We start from the raw sequence: 15,420 nt of genomic DNA on the forward strand, positions 1-15,420 counted from the left end.
GGGTCCCAAAACAAATATGATCATTTACCCTATCAGAATAGAAGTGTTAGTGTGCTGAATGGCAGGCAGGATGAATAGGACCCGATGTCAGGCTGTGGTTGACTGGGAGCTGGTTTTATATCCCAACAACGAGTTTGGGCTTTTGCCTGAGGTTCTAGTAAGCACTGGAGAATTTTTATCTGGGATTTCTTTTCATGGATCCCTCAAGATGATACCCTGTGGATGTACAGAGGAGGATCTAGAGGAGGCTGCAAGGGCTGTCAGCTCAGGCAATACCGAAAGATGTTGCCTTTGCAGAAGGCACATGCTGCAGAGTGCAGGCCAGCAGAGACAGTGACTGAGGCAGTTAGAGCAATGTCCCTCTTTGCATCAGAGTACCCCCCCATATCCTTCTGCCATGCCAGACTTATATGTTCAACAGACCGTCAAAACCCAGTCTGAGTGAAGGTAAACCATTGCACTAAGAAACGAATACTGCATAGTACAAGACACAATGGATGGTAAGATGTTTCACAAATGATGGGAAACTGAAATAATGTCAGTTAAGATGATTTGCATTCCCCTCAGAGGACCTGGGTTCAGTTCCCAGCAACTATATCATATGGTCCCCAACTCTAGGGAGTCTGATGTCCTCTTCTGATCTCCGTGGGTCACTGCACATGACTGTACCTACATACATACATACATACATACATACATACATACATACATACTACATATATATACGTATTACACACATAAATACTATACACATACTACATACATACGACATATATATTATGCCAGTACGTTACTCAGTAATCTACTATCCTTGGTCACTCTATTACTCATGCCCTAAGGAACTGTCAGAGGAAGTGGAACAGTCCATTTCTTCTCTGTCCGTTCCCTTCTGGGATCTAGGGCCCTCTTATTGACTGAACCCTTCATATGAATTTTTAGTTTCTGAAGGATTTATGTAACACGAGCATCAGATTTTTTGAATCTCTTGTCTTCCTAGGGTTTTGAGCACCTGAACTTGTGCCGAATACATCTAAGTAATCCCGGAGGTGGAAAGTCGCTCGGGTCTCTGCTGTTCAAGTGCTTCCCCTGTTGGGGTAGGATGTTATAATCCGGTTGGGATACACTGAAGGCATTCTCAAGTGGCAGAGGCTGGGAACCCTCAAGTTCTTCCCCCTTTGGAGTCTGGTGTTATACTCCGCTTGGGGGACATTGAATGGGCTTCCAGTATGTGGAGGCTGGGAATCCTTCAACTGATTCCCCTTTTGCACTCCGGGGTTATAATCATTTTGGGGGACTCTGAAGTGGTTCCCAGGCCATGGAGGCTGGGAAATTGTTTGTGCATTGTCAGAGGGGTAACGTTCGGAATGAGGATCTCTGTCCTCTCTAAACACTACCATATGAAGGGTCAGTGAAAGTACTTGGCAGTTGTGAGTCTTGGTGAGCCTCATGTGAGCTGTACCCTTTGAGTATTTCTCTGTCTCTCTCTCTCCCGAGAATTGTGGAAAAGTCCGTAAGGCCAAGCAGGGAAATCTCTAGTGACCATTGATCTCAGGAAACAACCAAAGCTCGAGAGGGGCTGTCCTCAAATTTGCTCGAGTCAGTAGCGAGATCTGCATGGGGCAGTCTCGAGGTTTGCACGGGGCAGTTGCGAGGTCTGAATGGGACAGTATCCAAGTCTGCACGGGGCAGCCGCGAGGTCTGCACGGGGCAGTCGTGAGGTCTGCACGGCACAGCCAGGAGATGCCTCACTTGTCAGTCCTGCTTGTAGTAGCGGTGAGATCATCAAAGCTTTCTGAATGAGGAGGAACCATGTCGACTCTCTTCCTTTGAGTCCGGAGTGCTACCTGTTTTGTGCACACTGTCAGACGTCGTAACAACTGATTCCTGAAGGAGCAACATGAATGGAAAGGGCAAAGGGTCCTTAGGAGTCTGTGCTGTCAAGCGCCTCTTACACCAGCTTTGGTTCAGTGATGTGTCTTGGAACCTCATAACTGAACGGAAAAGGCTGATCCAGACCCTTGCTCCTCAGAGACTGCAGGGACTAGAAAATCACTGGTTGACTGTGTTAGGGAATGAACATGTGATAGGATTTGAATAGAGCATAGAATGCATATGATTGATATTAGAATTCCGTGTGATTTTCAGTTGTTACTGTGACGCTTCTATCTTGATGTCTCACTATTTTTTTTTGTCCTAAAGCTCTTAATATTCTTTCCGTGATGATATTTTTGAAATATTGAGAAGGCTAAACAATGGAAAGTATTTTCTCTAGTCACATATATTGAAATTCTAAATGTCTCTTGACATTGTATGCAGTTGCCTGGCCAGAAGTCATCGGATGCTTTCAATACTGGTAAGTTGATTGAACACAAACTGTTTGTGTTACAAGCTTTGCTTGTAAATATTTCTTTTGGTGACCCCCAATTAGATTGTTCAAATGCCTCCTGCCTTTTACAGACATATCTACAACCACCCTTGCTTGGAGAAAGGAGTTAAGTGTTATGCCTTCTTTGAATGAAGAGGAAGATCTAAGGCTACACTCCTTAGAGAAACAAGGTATCAGGTACTGTAGGAAGGAATATGCATCTAGGCAATAATAAATGTTCCAAGATAACCTGTGCAGTAAAGTTATGTATGAAAAATACCACTCTTTTTTTAGTAGTATTATTAACCATTGTATTTGTTTATATTTCAAATATTGCCCCTTTCAATAAGCCCCACCTCCACGAATTCCTCCTCTTTGTCTCTAAGAGGGTGACTCCGTAAGCCCCATTCATTCTTTCCTCATCCCTCTAGAATCACACTTCTCTGGGACATCAAGCATCCAAAGGACCAATTGCTTCCCCTTCCACTGACGTGAGATGAGGCAGTCCTCTGCTACATATGTAGGATAGCAGACTATGTATAATCTATGGTTGGTGGGTAGGTCCATGGGAGCCCTAAGGGGTCTGGTTATTGATATTGTTGTTAATTACAGTCTCCTTCAGCTCCATCATCCCATCCCCTACATCAGACATTGGTATCTGTAGTCTCATTTCAATGATTGGCTGTGAATATCTGCATCTGTATCAGTCAGATGCTGGCAGAGCCTCTCAGAGGACAGACATACCAGACTCTTGTTTGCAAGCATGTCTCAGCATCAGCACCAGTGTCCATTTTGGTGTCTGCACATCTCTGGATGGCCTTTCTTACAACCTCTGCTCCATATTTACTCCTGCATTTCAATAGACACGGATAACTATGATTTAATAAGATATCCTTACACTGTGTTCATGTCTATCTACTGCAGGTGGTGTCTGCAGGTTCAATTTAATTGTTGTTGTTGATGTTGGCTAATGTCATCACTGTTGAGTCCAGAGAACCTATTGCAGCCATAGTATCTGGGACATTCTAGAGGTTACAGCATCCTCCATTGTTCCTTCTTTCTATACTTATTCTCCTGGTCCTCTGTGCTTCTCTCCTGTCCCTTCCCACATCTTATTCTGCTCTTCTGTTTTTCCATTTAACTCCCCTCTCCCACACAGTGTCCTTCCTCCATATGCCTCCCATGATAATTCTCTTCCTCCTTCTAATTGGGATTGAAGCAGTCCCTCTTTGTCCTTTCTTGTTGAGCTGCAGAGTGTATATGAGTTTTTTGTGGATATTCTGAGCTCTTAGGCTAATTTTCACTTACAAGTGACCTCATTCTTTGTGTGTTTATTTGTGTTTATGTTACTTTCATCAGCATGATATTTTCTAGTTTCATCCATTTGCCTATTGTCTCCTTAAGGTCTCCTGTAATTGTTTAAGGGATTTTTGTGTTTCCTCTATAAGGGCTTCTATCTCTATATATCTGTTGTTCTGTATTTCTTTGATGGAATTATTTATTTCCTTCTTAAAATCCTTCAACATCATCATGTTAAGTGATTTGAAGTACAAACATTTATTTTTCTTTTCTGTTGTGTTGAAGGTATCCTAGCCTTGTGTTGGTGTGAGAACTGGGTTCTGATGATGTCATGTAACCTTGGTTTGTATTGCTTAGGCTATTATACTTCCCTCTTGCCATCTCTTCTTCTCTGGGATTAGCTGGTTTTACTGGCTCTAACAATGGACTGATCCTCCTGTAAGCCTATGTGTCAGGACTCCAGGTACACTACCTCTCTCCTGAAGGATCTTGTGTACCAAGTGCTGTGGATCAGGTTCAGTGACATAGAATAGATAGAAACCAGAAGTATCCTGTAACAAACTGGCCCTGTGTTCTTGGGTTCTGAGGGCTCCAGGCAGTTCCCCCTAAAAAATGGTAGTCTCTCCTGTGATCTTGAGTGTGTCAGCACTCCTGGAAGTCCAGCCATTTCCTGGTGGGATCTGGGGAGAGAGAGATGAGGTACAGATTCAGCTCTGTAAACACAGCTTTGGGTCCTCTTGGTTTTTAATCTTTCACTGAAACAGCTCACAAATGAATTTTGAGTCCGTGACCAGTAAGCACCTAGGAATGATCATCTTTTTGTATTTTCTGAGATGGGACCACAAATGATGGCATCTGGCATTTTTACATGGGTGCTATCAATTTAAATTAGGTATCTTTTTCTTTCATGTCAAAAGTATTCCTAGGTGAGAAAATTACTCAGTCAACAAGCATTGCTGTTGAATATGAAATAAACTATCATTGACAAATATAAATGTTTAGGCAATGTCATCTAGGTCATTGAATTGTAATATATTGAAGAACTCACATAAATACTTCATGATGGTTTAACCAATGGATGTAATGCATATTCAATAAAATGAACAATAGTATAAAGTTTATTTTTTCAACTTACTGATTCATGTAATAAATAATAGTCTCCATTAATGTACCAGGCTCCATAATAGTGGTATAGATAAGGAATGAATAAAAAGTATTATGAGCTTTCTCTTAGAAAAATTGCATTATGGTATAAAAAAAAGAAAGAAATGAATGTACAAATCAGTGTGTTGGAGTTTATTTTATGCAAATAACTGAAGAAGCTATCTTAGAAATAAGGTTATGGAGATTGTCCTAACGAAGTGACAGCTAAGTTAAATTAGACGAAAAATAAATGAACTATATTTCAGGCAATATTACTATAAATATGAGGTCAAACAAAGGAAAAGAGCTTGACGTATACAAAAAGTAACTGTCAAAGGAGTTTGTATAGATTAAGTAATGGAAGAGAGGACCAAATAAAGCTGAAGCTTAGATATCACATATGGGCTTACAGAAACACTATGAGAGATATAAATTTTTATTTATGTAAAATGTCTAAGAAATCATTGAATAGTTTGAAATAAGTTTGTTTAACTCTATATGTACATACTAAGGGAATCTGGTTACTTATGTATTATGAAATGATACACAGAATGATTTGAAGGATGTTTTTGAAATCAATCTGGAAGTAGTGTCAGTGATAAAGAAAAAGATTCATATCAGACAGCTATGTTTGAAATTTATGTTGTTTGGGAGTAGACTGATTATGGGGAGGGCCAGAAGAAAGAAAGACAATGTCTTGTTTTAGCAAATGAAAATATGTTTGAGTTTTTTATTGTGATGTGGAATATTTCCTGATAAGTGTATTTAAGAGAATTTTAAAGGAATATATTTTAGATCGATTTACTTGGAGATGCTTGAGAGAACCTCTTACTCACTAGAAATTCCTATTTACTGTTCAAATTTAGTGATTTAAGCCATTACTCAGACCATGAATTAATAGCTGTTATAAAACAAAAAATTTACTTTAATAGATATATATCTGGTAGTTCTTATTTTATTAAGAGCAAACCTATGCTTACATTAGATGCTTGTTTAGTACATGCGGACAAATAAATTGCCCATTTACTTACTGCAAACATTTTGGATTCCAATTAGCATTATTCCAACATTATGGGAGCTGACACAGCTGTTTGATTAGAATGTAATAGCTCATGAATGTGAATTTAACAGAAAGAAGTGATTTGCTCATATTTTGTAAAGTTACAAACACTAGAAGAGTAAAAATATTTAATAAATATCTAGCTATTCTATGTTTTCTCTTTAATATTTTAGCGTGTTATGATATTCACGCAAAAATTCCTTATCCAGATGATGTTTAACTATAATATCCACTACTATGAAACATATGCACAACATTTTTCAACTATGAATAATATATGCTTTCAGAAAATTTTCATCAAATGAGCCAGAAATTCTTCATGACTTCAACACAACATGGCCACTGGGTACAGAAAACCACAAATAAGGAAATGCAGAAAGTGATTGACACATGCAAAATTCTTGGTTTTAAATTTAATAATCATGCTAGTTAAGGGATAGAGCTTTGAAATAGAGTCAATGACAGGATGAAAAACACTGAAGAAGAGTTTTTAAATAGAATTTTTACTAAATAAAAGAAAGCAGTGGATCTGAAGGTAAGCTACATTTAACAAAAAGACCCTGTTCTTCTGCCACTATTTGTTCAATGCTTTGTTTTTTGTTCCTATATTATGTTCCAGAAACGTCTCAATGATTCTGGTTATTCTTAAATAAATGAACATGCAGTTCAGCTGATCTAATAATCCACATTATATCAATGTTCTTCTGTATCTTTAGATATTAAAATTATAGAGAATTATTTTGGCTAGAATAAAATTTTATTGTTTCTTTATCATATGAGAGAAGCAATCATTTACAAAGAATGAATTTTCTAAATAATCTCAATAGAGTTTTAAACCATATATTTTAGATCAATCATTCATACCTTCTCCAAATGAACCGCCTTAAATGTTACTACACATATAGTACGTAAAGGGAGTGATATATAGAAATAAAAACATCACCTATGCAGCCACAATCATCTATTATCCCCATGATGAAACCAAATACTAGGAAGAGAAGATGGTACAGACACGTTGCAGGATAGATCAGCATCATTCAAAATGAACATTGAGCTGGAAAGTGCTTTGAACTAAGTAGAGTTATGAGTAATGTAAATAAGCTTAATGTTTTGAGAACTAGTTTACCTGTTATGGTTGCCTTATCCCTTCTTAATTTGGGCATACACATTTCTGCTCTGTGGAATGAGACAGTCTCCACCTCCTCTGTCCTCACATATTTCAGTTTGTCACTTGTTCCACAGTACATCCATATACTTGCCGAAGAATTTTTCTTCTTGGAAATTCGAAATGTTCATATTTCCTGACTTCGGAGAGAGGGTTAAAAGCAAACGGGAAGTGAGTGACATACCATAACTTTTCTGTATTATTATCAAAACGGGTTTTTTTCAGGGATGGGATCCTTGAGGTGAGAAGAAAGGAAAGGTTCTGCTTTAATTGAAATATTTTCTTACGTCATTCTTTGCCCCTGTAAAGAGCCCAGCCTTACTGTCAAGCGTGGCCATGTTCCTGTCACTACTCCACTGCGCCTCTCATGCAGTTATTAATTCTAGATCCTGTTTGCCACTCTAGGTTTCATCTTGAACAGATTCATCTCATTTCCCTGTGATCCTGCTCTGAAACATACGCAAGTTTTTTTTTTTTGTTTCATTTTCAAATTTTTAAATGTTTATGTTAATTTTTGTTTAACCAGTTTTATGGAAGCCTTAGAGGGGAATTATTCATGGATGTCAGTTTTGAATGGAATGAAAAAAAATTGAAAAAAAAATCTTTTTTTAAGTTTACAAGACATTTTCATTTCTAAGTATTTCTCTTATATAAACCCACCATGCTAGTTTAATTCCTGTCTTGTAATGAATTCTTTCTTCCCATTGCTACTTGAATACTGCCTCATAGGACTTACTGCAGATCCTTAAATGCTTTCATACACGAGGAAGGAGTTGATATTTCTACACTTTTCTAACCCTTTTTTAGATGTATCTTCCTACTCTCTTGAGCTATTTGAAATAATTTGGATCACTGTACTGAATAGTATAGTACTTTAGTGCTTGGGCCTTGAAAATATCTGTTATTATTGCCTTGTCATAGTTATACAGCTCAGGGTTGGGCCCAGTTTCTTTTTGGAACTTTAGTCCAAGAAATTTGTGAAGTTGGAATAAACCTAGACAGCAGCTATCAATTCTTTCAAATGGTATTTTAATACATGAGGGCTATAAAAACCTTTAATAAATCATGGAAAAGCAGTCTGAGATTCCTGTTTCTGTAAAGTATTTGAAAAACATGAAAGGGAGAAATTCCATGGCCCTCTCACTTTTGTCTTCACATGGGGTGCTCAGATGTGACTTTAGTTTTGGTGCCTTTTCTGGTTAGAACATAAAGTTGTTTGTGGTAATTTGCATTAATGGTTTTCTTCTATTAATATACTCTTTTGCTATTGTTTTTGTTTTTTGTCTTCATCATTCCCATTAGGGCCATTGTTCCCCACTTTGTATACATAAAATGTGGGTTCAGTCCAGCTATTATTGTCCTGGGGAACAACCTAAATTTTGGGAACAAATTTTCACAATTATATAGTTGACCATGGTTTAAAACTCTTCCTTGACTTAAATTTTTTGTAGCAACATATGGTTTACTTCTGCTTCAATTATTTGTATTGACCTCCCTATAATCCCATTATGTATCTGTGTGTAAGGGAAAAGGGATTCTTTAAATTTTCCATGGTATGTTCTTTTATTCTTCCAAAAATTATTTCCCACCACCACATGAGCACAGCACACTACCTGGCATTATTACATGCTGGGATCATTGGGGAAGGGTGGTGTGAAATTCATCACTGTTCTTTGTTTCAGAGATTCTTATTTTTAATAAGTAATCCATCCTATTGAAATAGCTAGTTAACTCTTCTATTCATCTTCATATATGGCTGCTTCTGTGAATAAAATGAATTTTTCCATTGTTGAACAATAACAAAATCCCATAAAGGCACGAATATTCATAAAGAGGGAAAAGTATTCACGAAGAAAAAATGCATTTAAAATGGAGAAAATATAAGCAAAATGAGATCAAAGTTATAGTCAGAAGTTATGAAATTAAAAATTTCATTATAGAATTACAAATTTGTTAGGTCAGGTAATACTAATATATATTCAAACAAACAGGAAAACATTAAATGCAATGTATGCACAAAGAGTTAACTCAAAATGTAGTACTTAAACCAAGATTGGAATGGAGAGCTCACTCTTGCAACTGTAGAGGCAAAAATGGAAGAACTACCTCTAGGTTTAACCAAGTCTTTATTGCATAGTGACAATCTATCAAGAAAGATGATGTTTCAAAAATACCACATAAATAAATCATCGATAATTTAAACAAATACAAAAAATAATAAAATATAGAAGAGCAGCCCTAGTCCATGGTGATCTGATACGATGAATAGGATTACTTCAATATTCTGGTATCAATTGAGGCCTGTTATGTGAATGAGAATATGGTCAAATTTGGAGAAGTTACAATGAGGTGCATAGGAAAAGGTATATTATCCTGATTTAGGATGAAATGTTACCTAAATACCTGTTAAATCCATTTGGATTTTTTAAGTTATTAAAATAACGTCTGTTATTTTAAACATATCTGATTAGTTACAGTTTCCATAAATATTCCGTTGATGAGAGTGGAGAATTGAAGTCTCCAACAATTTATTGCATGTGGTGCAATATTTGCTTTGAGCTATAGTTATGTTTCCTTTATGAATTTAGGTGTCCTTGCATTTGAAACATAGTTGTTCAGAATTGAAAGTTCATCTTAGTATTATGTTTTCTTTGACAGGTATGTTTCCCTTCCTAGTCATTTTTCATACCTTTTTGTTGTAAGTCAATATTGTTCAATATTAGAAAGGCTGCCCCAGTTTGATTCTTGGGAACATTTGTTTAGAATTTTTCTCCATCCTTTTACCCTGAGATACTCTGTCTTTATCTCTAAAATGTATTTAATGTATGGAGCAAAATCTTGGATCCTCTTATGTATTCAGTCCATTCGTTTATGTCTTTTAATTTGGGGAATTTTGTCCATTGATGATAAGAGATATTAAATAAAATGGACTGTTGCTTCTTGTTATTTTTGTTGTTAGAAAAGTAATTACAATTGTGGGGCTATCATCTTTCGGTTTGTTGAAAGATTAATTCCCTACTTTTTGCTAAGGTGTAGTTTCCCTCCTTGTGTTGGAAGTTTCCGTCTACTATCATTTGTAGGGTTGAAATTGTGGAAAAGATATTGTATACATTTGGCTTTGTCATGGAATGTCTTGGTTTCTCCATCCACGTAATTAAAAATTTCACCATATATCCTAGCCTGAAGATCCAGAAATGAATGCACACACCTATGTTCACTTTGTCTTTGAAAAAGTTGCTAAAACCATGAAATTGAAAAAAGACAATATTATCAAGAAATTATGGTACAACTGGATGTCAGCATATAGAAGAATCAATTATCTAAACTCCTGGGGGTGGGAACAAATGATCATTTTTTTAGATGCTGATAAAAAAATTAAAAAAAATAAACATTTCTTCAAGTTAGAAGTCTTGGAAAATATTAGAAATTCAACGCCAATACTTAAACATAGTAAAAGCAATATTAAAAAAAAAGTTGCCAACATCAAACTTACTGGAGAGAAACTTGAGGCAATACCACAAAAATCACGAACTAGAAAATGTTGCCTAATCTCTACTTACTCCATCAATATAGTTCTGGAAATCTTATTCACAAAAATTAGACAAAAACACGAAGCAAACGGAAAAATTTAGAAAGCAAGAAGTTAAAATATCATGATTTTTAGATGATGTGATAGTATATTTTAGTGACCCCAAAAATTCCACCAGAGTACTCCTTCAGCTGATAAACAACTTCAACAAAGTGGCTGGATGTAAACTTAAATCAAACAAATCAGTAGCTTTCTACTTCAATGATGAACATTTTGAGGAGAAATTAAGGAAATGACAGCCTTCAAGATAGACACAAAAAATAATAAATACCTCAGGTTGACTCTAAACAAGCAAGTGAAAGTTGTGTATGACACAAACTTCAAGTCTCTGAAGAAAAATATTGAAGAAGATCTCAGAAGATGGAATAATTTCCCATGCTCATGCATGTGCAGGGTTAATATTGTAAAAATGGCAATCTTGCCAAAAGCAATCAACCGATTCAAGGCAATCACCATCAAAATTCCAACTCAATTCTTCACAGAGTTAGAAAGAGTAATTTGAAAATTCAGTTGGAATAACAAGAACCCCATGATAGAGAAAACATTCATCAACAATATGAGAAATTGTGGGGCAATCACTATCGAGGACTTCAAGCTGTATTAGAGAACAATAACAATAAAAATTGAATGGGAATGGTAAAGAGACAGTCAGGTAGATCAATGTAATATAATTGTAGGCCCAGAAATTAAGGCATACACCTATGGCCACTTTATATTTGACAATGAACCTAAACCATCCAATGGAACGATAACATTATCCACAAACGGTTCCCATTCGACTGGAGGTTAGCATGTAGAAGAATGGAAATCAATCAATTCTTATCACACTGTACTAACCTCAGGTCGAAGTGGATCAAGGATCTCCACAAGAAACATAATCTTAAACTAATAGAAGAAAAGGTGGGGAAAATTACTGAACTGAACAGCAAAATGTCTGCTCCAAGATCGAGAATTGACAAATGGAACTTCATAAACTTTTTGTAAGGGATAGGGCACTGGAATTTGGAAAAAGGTAAAATCAATAGGTTAAGAAAAGATCTTTACCAATCATCCAACTGATAGGGAGCTAAAATCAATCTATACAAAGACTCAAGGAGTTAGGCTCCAGAAAATCAAATAGTCCCTTTCAAAAGTGGTGAATAGCACTAAACAAAGAATTCTCTACTGTGGAATATCAACATCCTTAGCCATCAGGAAAAGGAAAATCAACAAATTCTGAGGTTACACAGCACACCACTCAGAGTGGCTAAGATAAGAAATTCACAACAGATTCTGGTAAGGAGGTGGAGAAAGAGGAACTCTCATCCATTGTTGGTCAGATTGCAAGCTGGTATAACCATTCTGGAAATCAGTCTGGAATTTTCTCACAAAGTTGGATATAGTACTACCTGAGGATACCACAATCCCATTTCTTTTATATATACCCAAAAGATGCTCCAACATATAAGAAGGGCACTTGATGCTACAGGTTGAGAGCAACCTTTCTTTTTTATAATAGCCAGAAGCTAAAAAGGAACCAGATGTCCCTCAACATAGTAATTAATAAATGAAATATAGTACATCTACACGTCTGTGTTCTTCTAACTTATCTAAAACAATGTTTGCATAAAATTCTTAGGATAGACCAAAAATTATCATTCTGTGTGAGGTAACCCTTTCAGAAAAGAACACAAATGGTATACATTAAATGTAAGTGTGTATCATCCAAAAAGTGTGGAAAACATAAGAAAGAATTCACAGGTCATGTGAATCCAAAGCACGAAGAAGACCAAATTGCAGATGTTACATTACTTCTTAGAAGGGAAAAAAATTATTCATGGGAAGAAATTCAAGGATAAAGAGTTAAGCAGGGACTGAAGAAAGGGTCAACCAGAGACTGCCCCATGTGTGGATCTGTCCCATATGCAGTCACACAAACCAGTCACTCTTGCTGGTGCCATCAAGTCCTTGTTGACAGGAGTCAGATATGGATATTTCCTGAGAGACTCTGACAGGACCCTACTGAGAATAGTGAGGATGATTGTAGCTAAACACTGGATTGAACAAGGGGGGTTCAATGAAGTTGTTAGAGAGTATACTTAATGAGCTGAAGGGGTTTGCAAATACCCAGGAAGAACAACAATATCAACCAACCATACCCACCAGAAATTAGAGGGATTAAACTACCCACTAGTGAGTACAGATTGAGAGACCCATGAGTCCAGCCACATATGTGGCAGATGATTGCTCTGTTTAAATTCATTAGAAAGAAAAGCTCTTAATCCTGTGAAGGCTTGTATCCCCGATGTAGGGTAATGCCAGAGCTTCAAATTGAGGTTGAAGTTGATTGGTGGCAATTGGAACATTTTCACAGAAGACGGTCAGGGTGTTATGGGAGAAAAAGAAAGGAAATAACATTTGAAATGTAAATACATAAAATATTCAGGAAAAATTATTAAATAAAAATGGTATTTTGTCTCATTAAATTAATAATACAGTAATTGTCATTTGCCATTTCTGATATTGACACAAATATTAGAGTTTGGTACTAATTTCCTTTGGTCTCTTTTGCTGTCTATATAATATTTCCCTTTTTGTTATGACTTATTTAAAAAATGTATTTTACAATATAAAGGAATATAGAATGAAAAAAATATTGAATAATTGGTGACTTCCCTTTATTAAAAGTTGGACAACTCCTTGTAGAAACTTTAATGGATAATATCATAATAAGTTTATAGAAATTGTATATGAAATATTTTTTGTTAATAGCCACAGTCAGGAAATGCTTCTTATATTTAGGCATTATGGTATTTGATTTCGGGAAAATAATCAATGATCTTAGATTTTATAATAATGTACATAAGTCATTTATGCATAAAATTTGTTCAGGAGAAAGTTATCAACAAATACATATATACAATGTAGCACACTTTTCTAATATAAATAGAGCAAATTAAATATATATATTTATGGACCAAAGATGAACAATCATGTTAAAAGGAAGATATAACATTGAATGTACCTACATTTGAAGTTGAGATGATACATGCTTCCATATATTTCTTTCTAGACACCTAATAAGATAAAATTAGCATTGGAAAAAGCTGAAACTGCAATTAGAAGGCTTAATCTAGTATACATATCAAAACAGTGTTTTGAAAAAATATACAGAACATATTTTCATGTATATAAGTATATATACATTACACACACACACATATATAGATATATAAAGTTTATATATAAAGTATATACAGAAATTCTCAGTGTCCATAAATTATCATTATCACTCAAGCAATATCCTGGTCATAGTAGAGTTGAATTATCAAACACAAACACACATATACACACTCAAACACACAGTTACCTAAAAATTTAAACATATTATCATATCATATTCATTCAGATAAATCTAATGAAAATGGAAAAATTAAATTTACAAAAATAATATTCTCCTAAGAGTATACTTTCTAGCATATAAAATATTGCCTTATGATATGTGGTAAATCTACCCAAAGGAATAATACTCAGGTATCAAAAACAATGACTTTATGTAATTCATAGTCAAATGGAGGGAACTGGAATCATCCTGAGTGAGATAAACACAACCACAGTAAAACACACATTGTAAGCTCTCATTGATAAGTGTCTATTAGCCCAAATGATTGAATTACCCTTGATGCATAGAACACATGGAACTCAAGACCGATGATCAAAATGTGAATGCTTCATACATTCTTTAAAAGGGGAACAAGAATACCCTTGGCAGGGAATTGGGAGCCAAAGATTAAAGCAGAGAAAGAAGGAACATCCGTTCATAGCCTGCCCCACATGTGGCTCATACATATACAGCGACCCAATAAAACAATATGGATGATGCAAAGAATTGCAGGCTGACAGGAACCGGATGTAGATCTCTCCTGAGAGACACAGCCAGAATATAGCAAATAAATAGGCGAATGCCAGCAGCAAACCACTGAACTGAGAACAGGACGCCCGTTGAATGAATCAGAGAAAGGACTGGAAGAGCTTGAAGGGTCTCGAGACCCCTTATGAACAACAATGCCAACCACCCAGAGCTTCCAGGGACTAAGCCACTACCCAAAGACTATGCATGGACTGACCCTGAGATCCAACCTCATAGGTAGCAATGAATAACCTAGTAACAGGACCAGTGGAAGAGGAAGCCCATGGTCCTGCTAAGACTGAACCCCCAGTGAACTTGATTGTTGTGGAAAGGGTGGTAATAAGGGGAGGATGGAGAGGGGAACACCCCCCCCAAAAAAAAAGAAAAAAAAAGAAATACATTTAAATGAAAATTCTATACTTACAATTAAACAGAAACTCTTCTAGATTTTTTTAAAAAAACTAATGAACAATAAAAATACTTACGAAAAAAAAGAAAAAAGAAAAAGAAAAAAAAGAAATATGGGCAATTGCATTCTAAACATGAGTATGCAATTGTATCTAAAACAAATGTACTTTTTGGATGCAGGAGAAATAAACCTGTTTTCTTATACAAACTGATAGACTGTATATTATTGATGTGGGACAGTTAATGGTTAGCGCTATTTCTTTCTTTCTTTCTTTTTTTTTTTTTGGATCTGGGGACCGAACCCAGGTCTTTGCACTTGCTAGACAAGCGCTCTACCACTAAGGCAAATCCCCAAACACTATGCTTAGCTTCATTAATGAGGAGTATTTATGGGTCTTTTTTATTTTGTTGTTTCCACATACTTTTTCCCTCTTCCGATGAATTCCTACAGGTTTATTTACCATTTCTGTCCTCTTGAGAATATCCATTATTTTCAGAATGC

This window comes from Rattus norvegicus, chromosome Y, assembly GCF_036323735.1.
Source record: "Rattus norvegicus strain BN/NHsdMcwi chromosome Y, GRCr8, whole genome shotgun sequence".
Classification (NCBI taxonomy): Eukaryota; Metazoa; Chordata; class Mammalia; order Rodentia; family Muridae; genus Rattus; species Rattus norvegicus.